Source organism: Lissotriton vulgaris, chromosome 2_1, assembly GCF_964263255.1.
Source record: "Lissotriton vulgaris chromosome 2_1, aLisVul1.2, whole genome shotgun sequence".
In the NCBI taxonomy this organism is placed as follows: Eukaryota; Metazoa; Chordata; class Amphibia; order Caudata; family Salamandridae; genus Lissotriton; species Lissotriton vulgaris.
Genome location: NC_141687.1, coordinates 366,293,986 through 366,317,619, shown reverse-complemented (window position 1 = coordinate 366,317,619; position 23,634 = coordinate 366,293,986). Strand labels below are relative to the sequence as shown.

The 23,634-nt window shown below is 43.4% G+C and overlaps 1 protein-coding gene across 1 annotated transcript in view; it reads right to left on the bottom strand.

Moving 5' to 3' along the window:
* The window catches only part of LOC147730363 (solute carrier family 13 member 2-like), a 553,046-nt gene that overhangs the window by 418,858 nt on the left and 110,554 nt on the right, over positions 1 to 23,634 (bottom strand). The window lies entirely within an intron of this gene.

The window sequence follows — 23,634 nt, the reverse complement described above, 5'->3', positions numbered from 1 at the left end:
GATTTCATCTTCTTTGGCCTGGAAATTGTCTACCCAGCTAAAAGAGGGGGAGACTGTAAACTGAAACTCAGAAGACGTGAAAGCGAACCCATTTTGAAATTTAAAACAACAACCCTGGGACTAAATAAAGATGCAGAAATGCATGTGTGGCTGGGAGAAGACTGATGCAGAACGTAAAGAAGGACAATACAGGAATGAAATGGGGGATTTTACAGTGTTTCCCATTTTACATCTCACATGTCTCTCTCCCCTGCACTGATAGCAGACTCTCTGCCAATGCCTGTTCGCCCTTTGAAGCCCAGACGGACATGCACATAATAGCTTCAAAATAGGTAAGTTTCTGATACCTGTGTGAAATGGTAAAGCTTGATCACATGTCTGATCCACCTAATATGTGATTTGCTAAACTAGCTTTAAGATCCACCTATATCTTTATAACCTGACTTACCTATTTTAAACTAAAATGAATCTCGCCCTCCATTTTTCTACTTCACGATGTGCTTCTCTCCCTTGGATTGGACCGGACATTACGGAATACATCAACTATAAATATAACATTACCCAATATATTTTTTTCAAATTTAATTTTTAACTCGCCATCTTGCCTCATGTCATATCTTGCTCCCTCGCTATTTCTCTCTAATACACATCTAAATTCGTTATGATACTCGTGGTATAAAATAAAAAAAATCAACAAATTGCTGAATGTGACATACTGCCAATCATTATATACTTTCGATTATGTGCCCATACGCGCGATACATATCTCCATATGCTCACGCCTGATACACCGTTCTCTTTCCCCCTGGTCTACCCATGCTTATTACGCCATTTTGAAATGCCTATAACATTGTGTTTGTTACTTTAATGGGTGTCCCCAATACATCTCTATACTACTTTAGTCGGAGAACCTCTTTTGAAATTTTGTAAAAAAAAATTGGGAATCTCTGAAAATGTCGGCAATTCTAATGTACATGCTATCATGATATATTTGACTATTTCTGACTATTCCTTGCGTTATGACTGCTGCTCTCACCAATAACCAATTTTTTCTCAACCTATTGTCCCTCTTTAACTGTAAAAAAATAATTGAATGCATATCGTTTTTCACCTTGCCTCAATTATACTATGATGTAACCGTATGCTTCCTGCCACCTTTCCTACTACCACTGGCCTTCAAAATCTCTTTCTCTACCATTCCTTTCGCCTTTCTTTTTCTCCCTGGATCCATCGTTTCTTGGGTTTCTAATCGTATTTGCTTCCAAACTCAACTATTACACCCATTCTCCTCTGACCCTCTATGTCTTCTCTCTTGAAATTGATTATTCTCTCAAATCTTACTTTGAACCTCCTCAAAACACTATCCACATTACTTTTCTGTTGTGCTCCTTTCCAACCTCATCCCCAATATCCCACTCCATCCCTCCCACTCTTCTAACCTTAACTAATAAATTCACTATTCCCCCGTTTTTCTCTCTTACCTACTAACAACCCAGTGACTATTCTCTCTTCCCTTTCTGTCACAGGGTTACCCACAACCCCTGCCTTTTTCTATGTAACCTATGAATGTATATACAGCCCCGAAGAAGCCACATGCCGGATGGCCATGTAAAGGGGTGAAACACATGTTGACTGCTCCGTTCACTTATTATCACAGATAGAGTGACAACACCACCAAAAACAACCTACAAAACAAATCAATTGATTGGTATTTTTCCGCAAAGAATCCAGAAACCAAATCTTGCCCTGACAATCCTGTTTGAACCTCACTCACATTTAAGGGCAATCTCAAAAGAAGAAAATTATTGTTCAAATATACGGCAAGTAAGGGATCAGGACCTTTCATCCTTTATCTCCAATAAACTTCACATTGGTCATTCAATTATCTATCTGCCGTTTCTTTGGAGGGGTGGGGGAGGGTTAGAGGGGGCACGGAGAAGTCAGGGGGGTGACAGAGTTCGAGGGGGAGGGGTTGAACAGGGGTGAAAAAAAGGTTCATGAGGAGCATCTAGGATCTTGGGGAGACAAGATAAATAGTACAGAGTCGAAACAGGAAGAGATTAGGATATTTCTGGCTAAAGTGAAAGTAGGAATACATTTTCTAGATATATGTTGTAGAACATTTGAATTGCATCTATAAATGTGTGTGGCCTGAATGATCCAAATAAAAGGCAAAACATTTCAATAAATTGAAATTGAAAATTGTACATCGAGGGTACAAGGGGTAAAATAATGGAGTAGTAAGGATATACACTGGTGGTCAACACAACACAGGGTGCCAGAACGAGAGGTGTTACTATCCTTCCACGTAGGAAAGATATTAGGTGGAAGAACTGCCAGGCAGATAAACTTGGTAGGTGAGTGATGGCAGACTGCTGCTATCACAGGCATAGTTTTACCCTCTGCTCCATATACAGCTCTACCGGTGAAAACCCAGAGGTCTTGGAGGAGGTGAATGCAGAGCTAGCCTCACGGCAGGCACCAGTAGTATTTTGTAGTGATTTAAATATCAATGGCCTCGGCATTAGGTGGGGGGAAGACTGGTAAATACGCAGGTCATAAAAGCATAGTGTGGAGGGCTTTGCTCACACTAATTCAAGATAATGGATTAGTGGACATCTGGACCCAGACCAAAGCGAATGATCCTGGGAGTACATACTACTTGGCGCCTTACAATATGGTACCTCAAATCACTTGGTCTCAGATAGTGTCATAGAAAAGCATCCTCTTGTGATATCAGACCACTACCCATTAGTATTAATGGTAAATTTCAGGGGGGTTGAAATAAAAGAATCAGTTTGGACTTTTGAGAGAGGTTTGTTGAATGATCCAGACTACATAGCTCACACAAATTCATGGACCACTCGGTTTTTGGAAATTATTAGGGACAGTGTTAGCAGTGGAATGGTCTGGGATACACTTAAAACTGGGGTTAGGGGTGAGACGCTCAGCTACACAGTTCAACGGTCGGAAAAAAGAATTCGAGCATCAAACATGCTATAAAGCACTGGTAGAATTGGAAGAGTAAATGACTAGTGCAATAGCACGAGGGGCGCCTTTAGAGAGCTGGATACATAGAAATCGGTAACCAAAGCCGAAATTGGGGCAATCTCCGCGATCAAGGCTGCTGAGAAATATCCGGCATGGCGTCAGGGGTGCTATAAATTTAGGGAGCAAGGGGGACATATGCTGGCAGTACAGATGAGGCAGAGGAGGGTGATGCAGTGGCGTAATGAAACTTGAGGGCCCCCCCTGCAAAGTACATGGAGGGGGCCCCCCATTCTCCGCGTCAGTCAAGAGCTCTCAGGCCAGCGACCCGCCTTACTGCATAGGCTCATCCCAGCCATAAAAAAAGGTTTCTGGTTCCTCCATTGGTCACATCCGCCCTTACATTGGGCAATTTACATATATCAGTAAATACTGCTGCTGCGCCCTCCTGCAAAGGTACATAACACTGCCTCCAGTCTGCTATCCAAACACATCCTCCTACTTGATGACCCACCTTCAAGTGAAGCCCGCTCAGGAAACCCCCTCCAAACAAAGACCACTGCCTTTGTGCCTGCTACTAACGCATCCATTAACTCTACTCTCACCCCTACGAAACCTGCAGTTATGCTTTTCCAGCTGCCTTTCAAAACCACACCTCAGATGTCACTGCAAACTTGTGACCGACGCCCACTGCTTCCCTGTCCACCACCAACAGAAAGACTGATGGCTGGTCCCCATCTAACCACTGCCTACCAGTAAAGACAGAGTCTTTCAGCTGCTGCCCTTCCTAATGCCACTGTAGTAGTTTAAAACATGTTAAACAATCTCTTCAACTGACCACCCCAAAACAGTTCTTCCGGCTAGCCTCTACGGCATCAAATAAGTTCCTGCTACTTTTCATCCTCTGCATGATGCACAATAATATTAAATGTACAAAGGGTCCGATTTTTGTTTCTTCACACCAACATTAATTTACACTATGTACCCCACTAAACCATACCTCCTGTCAAAGGCAAACCTGATCCCATGTGTAGCACCAGTCAGCAAGTACGCCAAGGACAAACACCAAAGAGAATGAGCGATTCATGTAATTAAACCTACAGTGACAATGTAGCATTTCCCCACCCACTGTCAACCCAGCGAAGTCTGCAACCGCACAGTAGCCATCAATACCAACAACATCTAAACCGCATTTCCACTTCTTTTCAATGGCAGCTCCTGATACATATACCTATGACTTCTGGGCGGCATTTACCACAGACTACAGCATTCTTTGTCTCCCTAAGACTAACCAAATGCTGTCGGGTGAATGCTTCTCTTCCCCCTTCTTAACTAATGGAGGATAATGAAAAAAATATATTGTATTTTCTTATGAAAATAGCGTATCAAGCACTTGCTGCCTGCAGTCCTCACTAGGTCCACACGTATCAATATTCTGGTATTGCACCTTCCTGTCAACCCTATTATTATCTGGAGATGTTTTTTATCCCTTCCGTGAACTGAGAAAAGCAGGACCTTGCAAGAAAACAAGTCCATTTAAAACCTTTGCTACTTATACAGGCTCGCAAAGCACTTACTTGTTTTACTAACTGTTGTTGTAAAGCAAACAGGTAACTCATTTTAGGATTAGAATTACTACTTAGAAGTGTGGAATTTAATAGTGAGACGTAGGATTATTTTTTGCATGTCGTCCAGATACTTGTTCTTCCCTGAATGTGCACACAATGCAACAATACAATTTAGCTTAACAAATTGTTCAGAAATGTACCGGAAGGTAAAAAAAGAGCCCATATTATTCTTTACAAAGTAAAATAGACACACGTCCACTTTTTACCCCATGACATAAAAGCCTTAGTGTGCACAGCTTGTCCAAATCCATGCCACCTAATACAGCCCTGCCAAGTACCACGCATCTGGCGTTAGACTAGCGCATTTGAGTGTGGGGATCCGCATCATCGAACTAAAATGCAAAATCACGCATAACAGGCATCGCGCCTCCTCGGGTACCAGTTCTGCTAATCACTGCTGGTGTAGTATTATTTCCATGTGGCAGCCGTCTGTTTTCTAGTGCTTCCCCTGTCTCCTAAACGCGATGCGGTAAATTTTGTTATGAAATACAGCTGCCTGTGTGGTAGTCCTGTAATGAATGCCCCTTTTCTATGCCCACAACATTTTGCCATATTTCCGTAGTGTGTCCATAAAGTTAGGTCTCACGAGGATTTGTTGCAGGCGCGCGCCATGCACCGGCAGCCCTACGATGTCAGCCGTTTTGAGTGCGACATATGCAAGGACTGGTTCCTGATGGAAGCTAGGGGCTTGAGAAGGGCACTGGAGCTCTGGAGTGGGTGATGTGACCCGAGATCACCTCCGCCTCCCTGCGGGGAGCGATGTGCAAAAACGGTCGCTCTGCACGGAGGAGTCAGACTCTAATATTCCAACATGATGACACCACAGCGCTGAAGTGCCCAATTTCATTGCTGTTTTGTTGTTGGGGAAACGGAAATACTGATGAGTAAGTATTAAAGGAATAACATGCTGGAGTCTGTTTCCAGGCTAATTTCAACTAGTTTTCTTCAAAACTTTAACATAGCAGTAAAAGCTACTTTCAGCAGCAGACATACCAAAATGAAAAACAAAAACGTTAATTGTGAAGGTCCCGTAACTCCTTTGACCTAAGTGTATTGATAGTCCTTACCTGTGTCAGAGCATTGATTTCTTCAGATGCAAGATAGATATATAGCTGCACTGATTAGGGGTGTTACATTGAGTAATTGCTAAATGAGTGACAATGGTTTCTGTAAGTGTTACTGTACCCAGGTGACATTGAATTGATATCTCACAATACACTCTCGGAGGGCATAGACATAAGCTCCCCTCCCCTTACTGCCATTAATTATTTCTCCTCAGAGGGTTAGCGTCTCCAGTCATCTCTAGTAGTTCCACCTGTTACTGTGGTCAGTTACCGCACATTCATCCAATGCCTGTTGGCCCTCCTGCGGTCCTCAATGCTCCTCTTTTGACTAGAGTCCATTTAGAGGCATGCTCGAACAGTCTACTATATTGCCTAATCCAGCCTCTCAAGTTCTGGCCTCTGCCTGCTGGTCGCAGGCCTGTGAGGCCCAATTTACACACACACAGAAGTGGCCTCAGGTCCCCCTCTGTCCAGCAGGTGTTGTACTAATGCACCTACAGACCTTGCTCTGCAGATGAGCTGATTGCGCTGCGGGTCTAGGTGCCTGCAGTGGTGCAGGGAGCTGTGGCCTAACTCTAGTCTGGGAGCATCAGAGGCACCACTGCACATAATGCTTCAGGCTCAGATCTCCCCTCCTCACACTCCTGGCTAAATGGACGAAACACTCCAGCCCAGGGAAGTCTAGACCACATAGTCCTAAAACATGTTAGATCCCAGTTGCACCCTACCTCTGACAGATCACTCAGGAAGCATGAGGGTAAGTCACTGGGTCTTACTGTGATTTTAGCATCCCAGAAACAGACTGATTACTCATAGATGAAAACAGCTCTTTTTGGAAGGTTTAATCTGACCACAGATTAGCATTTAAAAAAACGTTGGTGCATTTCTAAGCAGAGTAACCAAGCATTATGGGAGGCCTGATTGGACCTTGAATGAAGTGCCACTTTTACAGTGCTGGAATAAGTGTAACCAGCTGCAGGCAAACCTGATTTCTGCATAGAACCTCCTATATTTTTATTTTGAAGTTACATTAACATGTTGCTGATGGAAAATTGGTTGGTGCTTGCAAGTTTGCAAAGACACCTGACCTGGCAGGGTGGTCACCATGAGGGTGCCTAGGAATACACCTCAATTAGAGCACATTTTCGCACTGATTCACTCATAGATGCCAAGGTTTCAGATTGGTAAGTGTGATGTTTTCATAATTTAACTGTAATGAGTGACATTCACACAGTCTGACTCTGCTCAGTTTTCAGTAGCCTGCTGTTAGCGCACTTTACTTCAGTGACTTTCTTAGAGTATCTAGTTGCACAAATGGGTGTAATTTCTAATATTTAAATGTTTCCCTCATTTTCATTGCTTGATTTTGCTCACGAGAAAGTGTCACTCATAGATGTTGAAATGTCACTCATAGTTACACTGGAATTGTGAAAATGTAACACATCACATTCTGAAACCTTGGCAGCTATGGCTAAGTCTACCACACACAGCACATTTGAACATTTCATAACCAACCATACCATATAATTACAATCCTAAAAATAAAAAAACGCATATTTCCACTTCACTCCATAACACATAATTCCACATCGCTTAATAACATTCCACACAATTTAATACCACTCCAAACCACATAATTACACTCCACACAACACAATTCAAGTACTGCACACCAAGCCACAATATTTCTCTACACAGATCCAATCCACACAACACAATTCCACAACTAACAATTCCAATCCAAACCATATATGACTTGCATATATGCAAATGCATATATTGCAAAATCATATATTGCAAATGCTTGTTTACCTTCCAATGGGTCCCATCAGATCATGTCCCTGGAGGGAGCTGCAATCCTTCTCCTGCCCTGTCAGCTCTCCTATGTGCTGCCTCCTCCCTTCACTCTCTGGGGCCCTCACCCACATCCTTGTTCCAGGCCTGGCTCTGGTTTTGACTGAAGAGAAACAATGTAAGTTGATACTTTGTTTCTCTTCCGTCCTGGGTCAACACAGCTCAGAGCCGGCTGCACATAGCAGCTGCTTAAGAGCAAACCTCTCACAGCTCTCTAGTGATGAGCTGAGGGGGCCCCGTCACCTACTGAAGACTGGGGTCCCACCGCACAGGGGGGGCTGCAGGGGCATTTGTTACACTCCTGGGGTGATGAGGGAAATAGTGGAGATACAGGATACAGGCAGAGTCTGATTAAAGAACCACTGGGTATGCAGGAGGAATTTTGAAAATACTATATTGAACTATTGAGGAGGAACTTGACCCACCATGTGACACCGTCAGAGGGTATAGAATAATATCCATATAGAGCAATTTGCTACTAATGATATAGAAGACTTGGAGGTGAGCCTGTCAGAAGAAGAAATATATACTGCCCTAAAGAATCTCCCATCAGGGAAAGCAGTGAGCCAGATCAGATCCCCCTGGAATTTTATAAAACTTTTTATCATTCATTAAAACAAGACATGGTAAAAACATTTAAGCAACCGGATGGAGGCCGACTAAGTAGCTTGGCCTTGAGCTCCGTGCCCTGTTATAGAACAAACAGCCGAAAATGGCCATTAAGCCGCGGAACGGACCCCCGTTCTACATTAAAATGTATGCAGACTAGACTTTGACACGGAGCAAATATTTCAGTGGTATCGTTATTGAAAAAGGCGGGTCTCTACTCTCCGGCGTTCACCTGGTGCTCATTGGTGTGCTGCGATCTGCCGCGTAAGAAGTACAGGCTGCTGCACTTTTTTTCTGAGGAACTTGTGAGCCCTGCGAGCCCCTGGGAAGCCTCCGGTGACGGATTCGGGCACGGAGAGAAGAGTGAAAAAGAAGACTGAGGAACAGAGGAGCAGAACCCGAGCAAACCCCAGAGCAGCGCTGCACCGATCAGCAGGCGTGTGGGCAGAAGCAATTAAGGCACATCACATCTGCAGGAAAGCCGTGTGCAGAGTCTCCTTCAGAAAAGAGTTGGAGCCAGCTAGGGGAACCGCTGACGTGGTGAATGGGAGATTGCTTCACAGCAGAAAGAAAAGTGCATTGGATTGCGTTACCACAGGCAGCAGGGGGCTACAGCACAGTGCAAGCCGGTAAGTGTATGGGGGCTGACTTTGGTTTATGCTTTGGTTTTGTCTACAATTTGAGGCCCAGTAAGGATGGCAGATTAACAGTAATATGAAACAACAAGAGAGTAAGGGTATGTCAAAGAACACTCTTTTACCCCTTCTGAAATATATAATAATCAACAGAAGAGTGTCAAGGTAACTCATATAACACGAAACAAGACTCAAAACTCATTGATGTCAGATAGACAGAAAAGGAAGTACCACCATCTAAAGAAACACAAAATTAAGTCAAGAAATCAGGAATAAGGTGCATGTGCTCAGTGATGAAAAAGAACCCTCAGGCACTGCCTGTAAAGGTCAGTAGCCGATTGTCTTCATTGGGTTCAAAAAAGTAGGAAAAACGAAATAGTGATAAGGTAGTGCATTAAAAAGAGCGTGGGCTACTCATCACACATTACATTTTATTAAGAGGGTAGCTCTAACTCTAGTAAAAACAGTGCGAATTCAAGGACTGGTAGATGGTTGGGTTAGTTTGAACCAACAAGTCCTTACTAAAGTGACAGAAAAACAAAAATGGTCAACATGTTTCTGCTTTGAAGCCAGAAATCGGCTCAGCATTCGTCAGGACCAAGAAACTCTATCTTGTACCTAGATGGGCCCTCACTAGGGTGTCCAAAACTAAGGTGTAGAGAAACAAAGATACAAGACTAATACAACCTGATTAGTGCAGACTACCTATATTGGGTAAGTCTTCCAGCAGTCTCACCCCTAAGGGGGAGACAGAGAATCTGGAAATAAGACAAAAACAAGTTTGTTTTAAAACATGACTGGTATGGCGTTTTCACAGAAGTCATACGTTTACATCCAACATGCACCAAATTTTGACCAGGAAAAATTATTCTTAAATAAAGTAGTCTTAAAGAACTTGAAATACTAAGACCAGAAAAAAGCCATCACAATACATGAATGTCATTACAGTACATGAATATTTGAACAGAGCTCCTAATTACGGAAGCCTGATATAAATGGCAAGCAGATGTTATTTATCTGCGTTCACAGGGTAAATATAAACTTTTGAAATGCTCGTCAAGGTTTTAAAACCAACCAAAGGTTGGGAATGAGGCGACTAGAGAAAGGGGCATATGAGCCTGGTCTGTCAATTCACGCAAAAAGGAAGAAAAAACTCACATTTGTAAGCCCTCAATAGCCCATGAGGTCCTCTGCTTGCCATTTATATCAGGCTTCTGTAATTAGGAGCTCTGTTCAAATATTCATGTACTGTAACTTTATTTAAGAATAATTTTTCCTGGTCAAAATTTCCAGATTCTCTGTCTCCCCCTTAGGGGTGAGACTGCTGGAAGACTTACCCAATATAGGAAGTCTGCACTAATCAGGTTGTATTAGTCTTGTATCTTTGTTTCTCTACACCTTAGTTTTGGACACCCTAGTGAGGGCCCATCTAGGTACAAGATAGAGTTTCTTGGTCCTGACGAATGCTGAGCCGATTTCTGGCTTCAAAGCAGAAACATGTTGACCATTTTTGTTTTTCTGTCACTTTAGTAAGGACTTGTTGGTTCAAACTAACCCAACCATCTACCAGTCCTTGAATTCGCACTGTTTTTACTAGAGTTAGAGCTACCCTCTTAATAAAATGTAATGTGTGATGAGTAGCCCACGCTCTTTTTAATGCACTACCTTATCACTATTTCGTTTTTCCTACTTTTTTGAACCCAATGAAGACAATCGGCTACTGACCTTTACAGGCAGTGCCTGAGGGTTCTTTTTCATCACTGAGCACATGCACCTTATTCCTGATTTCTTGACTTAATTTTGTGTTTCTTTAGATGGTGGTACTTCCTTTTCTGTCTATCTGACATCAATGAGTTTTGAGTCTTGTTTCGTGTTATATGAGTTACCTTGACACTCTTCTGTTGATTATTATAGATTAACAGTAATGGCGGCAAAGAAGGGAAAACCCCCTGCAGTGACATCCCCCGAGGCATCCCCCAAGGCGCGATTAGGGCTCACCAGCAGCAAACAGGTAGCTAAAACAGGGAATCTGGAAGGCACTAGCGCCCCCCTTCCACCAGTAGAGGCTCGGAGGGTGCCCTGAGCAAGGGGGTGGGTTACAGCTTGAGGAGCAGGCACCTGGTGGCAGTAGGGAGCACTGAATCTAGGTCCCACACAGTTATCAAAGAAATAAGAACTATCAATGAAGAGAAAACCCTGTCATAGACAAATACATTGCCAAGAGGGTTAAGGGGACAAAGAACAAAGCATATCTCAGGCCAGCCACGGGCCCCCCTGTCAAGAGCAATCTGGGCAAGCTTAAAAGCCTCAAAAGTGAGCAATACACAGAAAATCACCCCATCCTTAAGATCTTACTTTAAGGTGCAGGAAAAGGAGCACAAGCCAGAGAAAGGGGGGGAAGACCTGAAAGTTTTGGAAGAAGACCACGACCACATCTTCACAGGTGAGGAGTCTCAGGCACCCCCTTCACTTGTGAAAAGCGTCACAAAAGTAAAATCCATTAGAGAAACCCAGGGATGTGATCCTAGGTTTGGTAACAAGTAATAAGTAACAAGTTCTCGCTACACAACAGCCAGAGACAGGAGAGAAGAGTTCAGAAAGTGATGTCCTCGGGGGAGAGGCAGATGATACCCCGACCATTAGAGAAGAACAAACCCCATCCGGCAACCCTCCTACAGACAAAATCCTAGAGGAAATGATGAAGGAGATGAGAGCCAAATTCAAGATTCCTGAGAGGAATCAGACAAGGATACAGGAAGTTTGCAAGAAACTTGATCAGAAAATAAACACACTTATTGACAGAGTGACGAAAGTGGAAGGCGAGGTAGAGCTGCTAAACAAGAAGTCGGAGGCTAACCACAAAGAGATAATCAAGCTAAGAAACAAAGATCAGTGAAAGAATGGAGTCCCTGAAAAACCACGCTAGCTGCCTAATCCTGGGTGATTTTATCCTTTGCTGGAACAAAGCTAACAACACACTAAGTCAATCTCTCAATATTCTCCTCGGCGATAACAACCTGGCCCAACACTGCTCAGAAGAAACTCACAACAAAGGAGCGACCTTGGATGCCATTATTGCCCATCGGGACGGCATCATGACTGACAACATTCTTACAGTGGACTGGTCGGATCACCACATGATCTTATTCCACATCAACAAAAAAAGCCCTATCCCCGCCTCCCGTTCAAGATCCCCCCAAATGGTCCAGAAACTTCTCCCAGATCCCCCTGGACATCATGGAAGAAAGGCTAAAGTTGATCCTACCCAGCGGCAAGAATCTCTCCACAAATTACCTCACCTCGTTATATAACATAAATATGGTATCCCTGCTGGACCAACTAGCACCCCTGAAATTTAAAAAAAAACGAGCCATCCCGTCCCGATCCTGGTTCGACTACGACATCATCGACGAAAGGAGACAACTAAGGGCCGGAGAAAGACGTTGGAGGAGCATGCCCACTACCTCCCACCACGATCAACTCAGATCTATCAGGAAGAAATATAACAGTCATATCAAGAACAAAAAATCTGTATATTTCCGCTCTGCACTGGATTACGCAAAAAACAGACCCAAGGAGCTCTTTGGGATCATCAGACAACAAACCTCCACACCTGATACGTCCCTGGGTCAAGCTTTCAAAGACCGGTGCAACAAATTCGCCACCTTCTTCAACGGCAAGATCTCAAAGATCGAGCGCTCACTAGACATCAACTGCTCCCCCCTCACCTTAGCAGTCCAGCTGGGGTGCTCAGCTGCGCTCTCTCTCCCAACACCAAATCCTGGTCACTCTTCCAACCCATTCTAGATGAAGTGAAAGTCAAACCTATTTCCACCTCTAAACCTTCATCTCACACCCTAGACCCTCTCTCGGCTCAACTCCCCAAAAAATGGACACTCTCCCTCGCTCCACTCGAGTGCAGGATTATAAACAGCTCCCTAAAAACCGGAATTGTTCCAGATTGTCTGAAAGTGTGTCAAGTCACCTCACTGCTGAAAAAACAAGGCCTGTACATAAATGACCTAAACAACTTCAGACCTGTCTCCATCCTTCCTCATCTTTCCAAAATCCTGGAAAGATGCGTACTCCAACAATTAACTCAACACCTGGACTATACCAACCTCCCCGATTCCCATCAGTCGGGTTTCAGGAAAGGATGTAGCATTGAAACTGCAATCCTCAACATAATTGATGACATTCACAAATCACTGAACTCAGACCAATGCTGCCTCCTTATTCTCCTTGACCTATCGGCAGCATTCGATACAGTTGACTACAAACTTCTCCTCAAAGCTCTCGAAGAAAGGGCTGGTGTAAAGGAGGTGGTCCTTAAATGGTTCTCCTCATTCCTTCTCAACCTCTTCCAAAAAATCAAAATCAGATGCTTCAAATCCAACCTGCAACCAGTCCTGAGGGGAGTCCCCAAAGATCAGTGCTCTCCCCCCCTACTCTTTAACATTTACATGGAACCCCTCGCCGCCTTACTCAGGAAAGCTAACATCCCTTTATACCTATATGCTGACGACACCCAAATCTACCTGGAAAACTCCTCTGCCAAAGACATACAAAGACTTAATGAAACACTAAGAGATGCGCAAAGTTGGCCATCAAGCAACCACTTAAAATTTAACCCAGACAAAATCAAGCTACTCCTTATCTCGAACAAAGAAAAGAACCCTCAAGTGGTTGAATGGCTAAAGAAAATCGATGCGCTCCACGGGAACCTCTCCCTGGCCGAGTCTGTCAAATCATTAGGCATCACGCTAGACTCAAAACTGGACATGACCAAACACATTAAAATTTCGCTTAGAGCGCCTTCCTTAATCTGAAGCAAAATAAAACCTTTCCTTTCACCCAACGACTTTAAACAAGCCACTCAAGCATTGGTGCAGTCAAGAATGGACTATGGAAACGCAGTCTTCTCTGGAACTGGAAAAACACACGTTGCTCAGCTAAAAACTAAGCATGGGCGAAATTTGCGAATTCGAATTCCGCAAATTCGTGGATTTCAGCACTAAATCGCAACAAAATCTGCAAATTTGCGGATTTCTTTGCGATTTGCCCTGGAGTACTTTTTACTGGCTAATCCAGTAAGTGCTTCCTCATTGGGTAAATGTATAGTGCTTTTACTACACTGCAGCTGCGTAAAGGGCCAGAGGATGTGTCTCCAGTGGCCATGTGTGCCTGTAACACAGGCACAGTCACACATGGTCACTGGAGACACATCTTCTAGCCCTTTACGCAGCCACAGTGTAGTAAAAGCACTATGGGGCAGATTTACAAGCCACTTGCGCCTCTTTTGCGCCGCAATTGCATCACTTTTGTGACGCAGCGGCGGCACAAAAGATGCGCCATGGTGCTGGGTATTAACAACGTGACGCATCTGAGAGATGCGTCACCTTGTAAAGCCCTGTGCCATCAGGAGGCGTTGCGGCGCAGGGGAGGGCGTTCCTGAGCAGGAACGCCTCCTAAAAGTGGCTGAGTGAAATCTACAAGATTTCACTCAGTCACTTTAAGGCCAATGCTGCGTCAAAACCCTGCGCCTGCTTGAAGCAGGCGCAAGGCTTTGCGCAGCATTGTGGAGATAGGGCCGCCCAGAGCATTGCGGGAGCTGCGTTCGCATGCGACTCAGCTCCAGCAATGCGCTGCTTTTACGGCACAGATGCGTGACGCATCTGTGCCGTTTTTACCACATGGTGCGCCGCATTGTAAATGCGGCGCACCATGGGTGGTGGAGCTGAGGCGCACAATAACTGGCACATCCCTGGGGATGCGCCAGTTACTGTGAATCTGCCCCTATACATTTAGCCAACGAGGGAGCACTTACTGATTAGACAGTAGAAAGTACTCCAGTTGAGTAGAGGTATTGCACAAAAAGGTGGCCTCTTCGTGGACAAACACGCAGGGCGGGATTCATTCTGCCCCCTGTTAGACTCGTTTTTTGTGCCCTTCTGCCCTCTGTTAGACTTGTTTTTCCCTTGTTTTTCTGCCATTCTGCCCCTGTTAGACTCGTTATTTGTGCCCTTCAGCCCTCTGTTAGACTAATTTTTCCCTTGTTTTTCTGCCCTTCTGTCCTCCGTTAGACTCGTTTTTTGTGCCCTTCAGCTCTCTGTTAGACTCGTTTTTGTGCCTTTCTGCCCCCTGTTAGACTCGTTTTTTGTGCCCTTCTGCCCTCTATTAGACTCGTTTTTCCCTTGTTTTTCTGCTCTTCTATCCTCTGTTAGACTGGTTTTTGGTGCCCTTCTGCCCTCTGTTAGACTCGTTTTTCCCTTGTTTTTCTGCCCTTCTGCCCTTTGTTAGACTGCTTTTTGTGCCTTTCTGCCCTCTGCATCACCACATCATCATTCAGCGCTACCCCTGCATCACACAGCACCCCCACATTATCACTCAGCACCACCACATTATCACTCAGCACCGCCACAGCACCACTCAGCACCACCACAGCATCACTCAGCACCACCACAGCACCAATCAGCACCACCACAGCACCACTCAACGCCACCACAGCATCACTCAGCACCACCACAGCATCACTCAGCACCACCACATTATCACTCAGCACCACCCCAGCATCACTCAGCACCACCCCAGCATCACTCAGCACCACCACAGCATCACTCAGCATCACCACAGCACCACTCAGCACCACCCCAGCATCACTCAGCACCATCCCAGTATCACTCAGCACCATCCCAGTATCACTCAGCACCACCACAGCACCAATCAGCATCACCACAGCACCACTCAGCACCACCACAGCACCACTCAGCGCCACCCCAGCATCAATCTGCGCAACCATTCAACAACAACTGGTTCAAATATGTTCTCTCAGTGTTTCAAGCTTTATTACAAATGTCACAAAAAGATGTTAATATCTCACTTCTGTTCTTGGATTTTCGTCACAATAAAATACACTGAACATAATCTTCACAAATGTTATTTACAAAAGTTTAAGCTATTGCCATTATAAATTAAAATCACTTTTATTTAAGTATTAATTATTTAAAAAAATTAAAAGCCATTGTAAATTGTAATATCAATACATCTAAGTCACGTAAATACAAAACATGTTGCATTACAAATGCTATAGGTGTCACATTTGCGAAAGTTATAACTATTGGCATTGTAAGTGACAAAGCTATTAATTTAGCTATTTTCAAAACCAACAAATAATTTTTAAAAATTGTCATTTACAAGACCAATAGCTCAAACTTTCCTAATGTGAGACCTATTGCATTGCAAATGCTTGTTTTTATATCTGTCAGTGCTTCCTGTTGAGGTTTAATTTTTGTGACAGGCGCCTCATTGCCTACTTGTAACTATTCTCTGACCCTGCTTCAAGGGTCAGAGCAGGGTCAGAGAATAGTTGCAAGCACTTACAGGCTTACAGCAGCAGGTGCCCATGTTGAAGTTAATTTCTTTGTAACCCTTTTGTAAAGGTTGCAAAAAATTAGCTTCAACTTTTGCACCTGCTGCTGTAACCCTGTAAGTGCTTGGCTGAATATTCGTCCCCGCTGATTAGCGGATTTTACCGTTATTTCGCGAGATTCACGGATCGCGAAATCGCGGAAAATCAGCAAATTCCGCGAGCAGAACGAATTTTCAGTCAATGCTTACTAAAAACAACCCTCAATACGGCTGCCAGAATGGTTACGGGATTAAAGAAATTTGACCACATCTCTCCTGCCCTCAAAGAACTCAAGTTGCTACCCATAGAAATGCGGGCAAACTTCAGAACGGCCTGCCTCACCCACAAAGCCCTTCACACAGGCAAACTCCAATATCTGGCGTCTAAACTGAAAAAAGCAGGTCAGATCAGGAACCTCAGAAGCTGCAATACCTTACTGCTTATCCCGCTAAAACCTCTAAAACAAAAAAACGCGGCCAGATCCTTCGCCTGCAATGCGCCTAAAATATGGAACTCTATCCCCCTCCACATCAGAACTATTCCCTCCTTCGCTAAATTCAAAAGTCAGCTCATAATCCTTTTCCTCGATCGATCTCCAGTGATCAGATAGTATCCATCGGAAGGCAAAAAATGACACTTTACCTCTCCCCGCTGGGGGATAGCAAGTCCTTGTAATGGACCCATTCAACATCTTCTTTACTACGACTTCCACCCTGACTGTCTCACTGTTTTGCTATTTGTTCTGCTCCTTTTGCTCACTTTATTGTAATATGTTATGCGCCCAAATGTTTTGCTATGCAATTGCTGTGAAGTGCTCCGATACCCTCCGGTCAGGCTAGCGCTATACAAAACTTCATAAATAAAAAATAAAATAAAAACAACCTCAAAATTTTAAATGTGCCGAAAGGCATTGAAGGGGAGGATTTAAAGGGATTCATGATCCAGTTACAGGGAGAAAAAATTCCCTGGACTAAATTGGCTAACCTCGCGGAAGACATTCAGAGAATACACCGAGATCCCTTCAGAAAGGGGAAACTGAGGAAAAACCCAAGAAAAATCGTGATCAACTTCCTGACATACTCCCTGAAGGAGAACATTTTGAAAGAAAGTCTAAAAGCTGGCACATTCTCCAAAGATGACTGGACCTGCAGAGTCAGGTCAGATATATCAAGAACAACCCAAGATAGGCAATGGGAATTGGGCCAGCTTAAGCCACAGTTAAGGTCACTGGGGGCCACAGTCCAAATGCGCTTCCCAGCTTCCCTGAGAATCATGTGGAACAACAAGATGTACAACATGAGAGATCCAAAGGAAGTTGAAGGCCTCATTGATTAAATCAAAACGCAATGCAAATACCACTCCTAGAATACAATGCATTATTCATAAGTGTATAAAAGGGGTTCCACGGCCACAATAAATGGAAACCAGTGCAGGGCAAGGAGCTCAAAGGGGCAACAATCTGCCCAGAAGAGGGAAGAAAAAGGAGGCTTCTCCAGGGTGGGGGGAGGAACACTGTAAAAAGAGCACACTAAGACAAATTTAAAAAGGAAAAAAATACAACACGGGGTGGGGAGTAAAATGGGGAAAAAAAGAAAAAAGAAGTCCTAAAAGCAAAACTAAGAGGAGGAAGAGGACCCTTATGCTGATCACAGTGGATCAGGGGGAAAAAAGAGATGATAGTCATCTGTAAGAAAGTCAAGGAAAAGAATCTCAACATTTTAACATGGAACTCTATTGGGCTAAGGATAAGAAAACGGAGACTGAAGATCCTGGAATACTTAAAAAACATTGACTGTGAGATAATGATACTACAGGAGATGCACCTGTTAAAGGAAGAATGGGAAATGATTTGTAAAAATCAAAAATGGATTGATCACTGTATATGCATGTCAAGAGTGCAATGTAAAGGGCGTAGCAATTATATTTAAAAAGTATTTGAAAGCAATCATTGAAAAAATAGAAGTAGACAAAAAGAGGAAGATGGGTGATAGTAAAAGCAAGGAGATATAATAACTTATATATATTAGGAGGGTGTTATGGCCCCAACCTGGACGACCCTGAACCACTTCAAAATTTATATTCCCGTCTTCTGACAATTCAAGCACCAATAATAATGGGTGGAGACTTTAATATACTACTTAACCCTAAAGTAGATCAACACCCAGCAAAACATGTCCCCAATCTTCCAAAGATAAGAGAATGGGTCGGGCTGTGCATCAAAGATTTAGGCATTATAGATGTAAAATAAAACACACAAATTTCTCCTCAAAAATAAAAGGCTAGGGCATGCCTCCAGAATCAACTTCTTTTTGATTGACAGAAACCTGGTAGAACACACGAGGAAGGTTGAGCATAAACAGAGCACATCTCAGGCCATTGAGCAGTGCAACTCAACCTTAACCTAAAAACCTCGCCCGGCAATCAAAGATAGACAGTAGATAGAAATATTCTCGCATACACACTATGCACGGACAGGCTGATAGAGGAGACAGAAATGTTTTTTCAAATTAATAAAGAATGCACAACAAAACAAATAGCCTGGGACGCCTATAAGGCCTTTATCAGGGGGAGAATTATCAACATCGCACGGCATAAGAACAAGGTGAAAAAGACCTTTATTAAACAAATTGAAAAAGAACTGGATACTCTGGATGAAGAACTCAAGGAAAGAAAAACCGACCAAGAGAAGGCAGTGATAGCGGAAAAAAGGAAAGAAAAAAAGATAGAACTGGTAGACTTCCTTGAAACAATAGTAGGAGATAGAGGGGAGGCCAGTAAATTGTCGCACTACGAGTATGGCGAAGGTTGTGGGAGAATCCTGGTGTGGAAAACAAAGACTGCATCAGTTCAAAATAGTGTCACAAGAATACGAAAGAAGGCCAACCTGGTTATTGCCTGGAAGATATTAAAATTAGGCAAGTATTTGCTTATTTCTTTGATAAATTGTACATGGAAGAAACAGCTAGCTCTGAAGAGCAAATAAAAGTCTTCTTGGATAGGATAACCATTCCTGAGGCATTGCCTGGGCAAAGAATGGATCTTAAAGAGATCTCCAGAGAGGAAGTTCTAGAAGCCCTAAAAAGTCTAAAGAAAGGAAAGGCTGCAGGCCTAGATGCGATACCAAATGAACTATACCTAAATTTGAGGGAAGTACTAGCAACCCCACTGACAGAACTTTTAAATTACATTTTTATAGGGAAAATTGTCTCCCAGTATCATGGAATGACATGATAGTGAGCATCTTACTCAAACCAGGTAAGGACCCAGCCAAATGTGAGTCATATAGGCCCATATCTCTTTTGAACTCGGACTACAAGATCTACACACAGGTGTTAGCAAAAAGATTAGGGGAAGTGGCCAAGTCCCTGATTCACCCGAATCAAAAAGGGTTCATTAAGGGTAGACAAATATATGAATTGTCCCACAAACTCATTAGTGCCATTGACATTGCAACCCTCAGCGCTAAAAAATTGGCAGTGATAACCTTTAACGCTGCAAAACCGTTTGACAGGGTTAGCTGGCCCTTTCTGAACGCTACCCTAGCCAAATTCAATCTGGGCGATTACTTTGAGAGCGCAATAAAAAACATATATAAAAACCCCACAGCCAAAGTGCTGGTTAACGACGCTCTTACTAAAAACATAAAGATAGAGAGGGGCGCAAGACAAGGGTGCCCCCTCTCCCCACTTCTTCTTAACTTCTATATAGAGCCCTCAGCGTGTCTCTTAAGAAGGGAAGAGGTGATTACACCCTTTAACCCCTTTACTGCTAAGGCATTATTCTTCTTCTCATATAATTTCCATTGAAATCAATGGAAAGTCCATGACGAGTTACCCTTGTCATTAGCGGCGAAGAGGTTAAATATCAGGACTGGGAAAAAAAAGTCGTACTGTATGCAGACAATTTAATGATAGTTACTGACGACCGAAAAAGTTCACTTCCAAAGATCGAAGCGATCATAGAACAATTTGGGGTATTTTCAGGCTATCTTGTGAATCAAGCAAAGTCGGAAATCCTAGAATGGAACACAAACTCTGGAAACCCATTAGTGAAGGAGAAAATAAAATATCTAGGGATAGAATATAAAAAAGAGCTAGACATGATACCCAACATGACATAGGAAGCTTCTTAAAGCATGGGCAGGCTTACAACTGTCCTTACTAGGGAAATCTAATCTAATCTGATTAAAATGAGTATACTGCCAAAGTTTACTTATCTATTCAGTTCTATCCTGTTGGACTTTGAGAAGGAACAAATAAAAAAGCTGCAGGGGGAGATATCTAGTTTTATCTGGGCTGCCAAGGGGGTAAGAATAGGGTGGAAAAATCTAAGAAGGAATTAAGCTCAGGGAGGAATCGCAAGTCCAGACATTCTAGAGTATTGCAGAGCTTTCCAGTTTAAAAATATAAGGAAACTCCTGGGTAAGTCGGAAGCATGGCCTACCTATTTGAAATCCTTATTCAGTCATGATAGAGAGCACTACTTTTACAAATTTGGAAATCCCAAGTATTTTAAAAAGATTAAATTAAAGACACTGAATTCGGCTGCAAAAGCCTGGTATGGAATAAGAATGATTTAAAAAATCCCTTACTACAGCAAGTACGCACCAATCTGGGACTCCCCAGGAACCCCTAAATGTCTGAAAGACAGGCTAGTAATCCCCTTAAAAGAAGCAAACATAAACAATTGGGGATAGTCAATAGAGAACAATATTATCTTAGGATGGGAGACCCTAAACATGAAAACCCAAGGATTGTTTGCGAGATTTAAATACTATCAATTGAATAGCTGGGTAAAGGATATAAAGGAAAATCTACAAGGGGACGAAGTTCTTGAACAAAAACTACTGTGCACAAAATCTTTCAGGAAGGAGATATCATATTGGTAATGGGCTCTAATAAAAGCTGGAGAATCAGAGTATGAAACCCCCGAAAGAAATCTGGGGGAAATCCCTGCCAAGGCTGGACATCTCTCAGTACTGGCTAACCTCGATGGCAATCCTAGGGCGTGTGGTAAGATCTGCCCCACTGAAGAAGAATCACCTTTACACCACACATGGATCGTATTGGACTCCAAAAAGACTGACAAAGATCGACAGTCACAAGGTAAATAAAATCCCCTAAATGTGGGGAGGAGAGAGCAGACGACCTGCACATGTTCCGGGACTGCTAGTAGTTGACGGAGTTTTGGAAACAGACGGGTAAGACTCTCTCAGATGTCCTAGAACAGCCGATAGAGGTAAGAATGGAAGCAGTTACTTTTGGGATTCACCAAAACACAAGTCATTCCATATTCAATAAAGATCAGGAAAACATTTTTTTCCCATTAATCTTGTTAGCCAGAAGGGAGATATGCATTAACTGGGTTAAAGCTACTCTACCAGGACATAGTGAATGGCTAAGCTCCATACTAAGGATATATAAACTTGATAACCAAGGGAGAAAGAGTAAGAAGCGTACACTTTGGAATATTTGGCAAATATATGTCCAGACAAAACAACAGGGTGTCCTATGATTAATGCAACGGCAACAAAGATTTCAAGCCGGATCTTGAATTGAGTGGTCGTCATGACCAGCTCCCTCTTACCTTCCAACAATCTCTGTGGCTGGAGCTGGACAAAAAGAGGCCCCAGAGGACAAGGCTAGTTACATCACTTACGCAATACTGTAAGGTCATAGTGTGTTGGGCAGGGGACACAATAAGGGGTAGGCTTGTGAAGTAATAAATAAGACGGGGTAGTATTACCATCTTAGAGATGGCCACTCTGCCCGCCACCAACAGCGGCAATGCAGTCCAGAATTGTATCTGTGGTTTCAGCTTTGTGATCGCCCTTCCTAAGTTACCATCAATCATACCCTTCGCCTCTCTATATATCTGTATCCCTAGGTATTTGAAAGTCGTTTCCGCTATCTAGAAAGTGTGTGGTGGGAAGGGCAGTCGGGCAGTCGCCCCGGCAGCGTTGAAGTAGAACCCATAGGACTTAGGCTCACTGATGGTGAGGCCCGACAATTCCCGGAAGCCCTCAAAGATCCTGGAGATAGGGTCAAGCCCGCCCCTCAGGTCTTGTAGATATAGGATAATATCGTCCGCATATGCCGACACCACGTGGACTGTCCCGGCCCTCTTTATGCCCCTGTGTTGTGTCGAGCTGCGAAGCTTACACAGCAATGGCTCTAATGCTAATATAAATAACAGTGGGGATAATGGGCATCCTTGTCTGGTTCCCTTGGCTATGTCTAGTTGCGCCGAGATACATCTATTCGTGTGAACCCGGGCTGTCGGGCGGGCATACAGCAGTTGGACCCAGACAACATACTCTGGCGGTATCCCAAACTTCGCAAGTGTCGCAAACATAAAGTCCCATCTGAGGGAATCGAATGCCTGCTTCAGGTCTATGGAAATACAGCCCTCTGTCGCCACCGGTGCTTTCTCGTGTAGCATTAGTTGGCTGAGCCTTCGTAGGTTCATAGCCGTATTCCTGCCAGGGACAAAGCCTCATTGGTCGGGGTGTATTAGATGCGGGATGTACTGGGCCAGCCTCGTCGCAAGAACCTTGCTCAGTATTTTATAATCTGTATTGAGTACGGACAGAGGCCTGTAATTAGCCAGCTGTGTGACATCCCTGCCCAGCTTCGGGAGCGATACTATCAATGCCTGTAGTGATGACCGCGGCAGACCCCGTGACCTCAGGTCTTCTTGGTATAATAATAATAATTCTTTATTCGGCTTTACACATTGGAAAACCATAAAAGCAACATTTGATAATACAATTTCATGTTAAACGAGAGATCATATTACAGGATAAAATTCAGACAAAGACAAATTAGTATATTTAAAACAGAACATCAAGTTATTTCATTGCGTCATCTGAAACCAGATCCGGCATAAATTTTACAGATTTTTCCTGTGCTTCATAACGCATTTTAGAAAATTATGGACAAGATAGCAAACAAGTTCAGATTCTAGCAGTTGGAGGCGTAGCATTGCAGGACGACACTGTCTAAGTCCCCAATGCCTTAATAGTGGTAGTAGCCAAATTTTCCTGTGTGGATGATGGAATTTACAAAACAATATTGTGTGTAAGTTAGTCTGTATAGATTCCTCATCACAGGGACAAACAGGGAGAATTAGGTCCCATCTATTTCTCTCGGGAAAGGCTACTAATCTTTGAAAAAAATCTAATCTGAATCTTGTCAGTAACATTCTATCATGCGTACTAGTCTGTAATGTTAAATACGGCTGGATAGAGTATGTGACCTGAATCAAGTTGGCATGAAGGACCGAGGGTTTAGTTGACTCAGAAGTCAACCTCAAGGACTCTAAGTGTCTCAGGGCCAGTTGTTTCAACACTCTCTTTGGTAGATCAATGATACCTTCAGGTTGAAGATAATACTTCTCAATGCCAAAATCCTTGAGGAAGTTTCTGATATACCGAAGCCATGTTATTT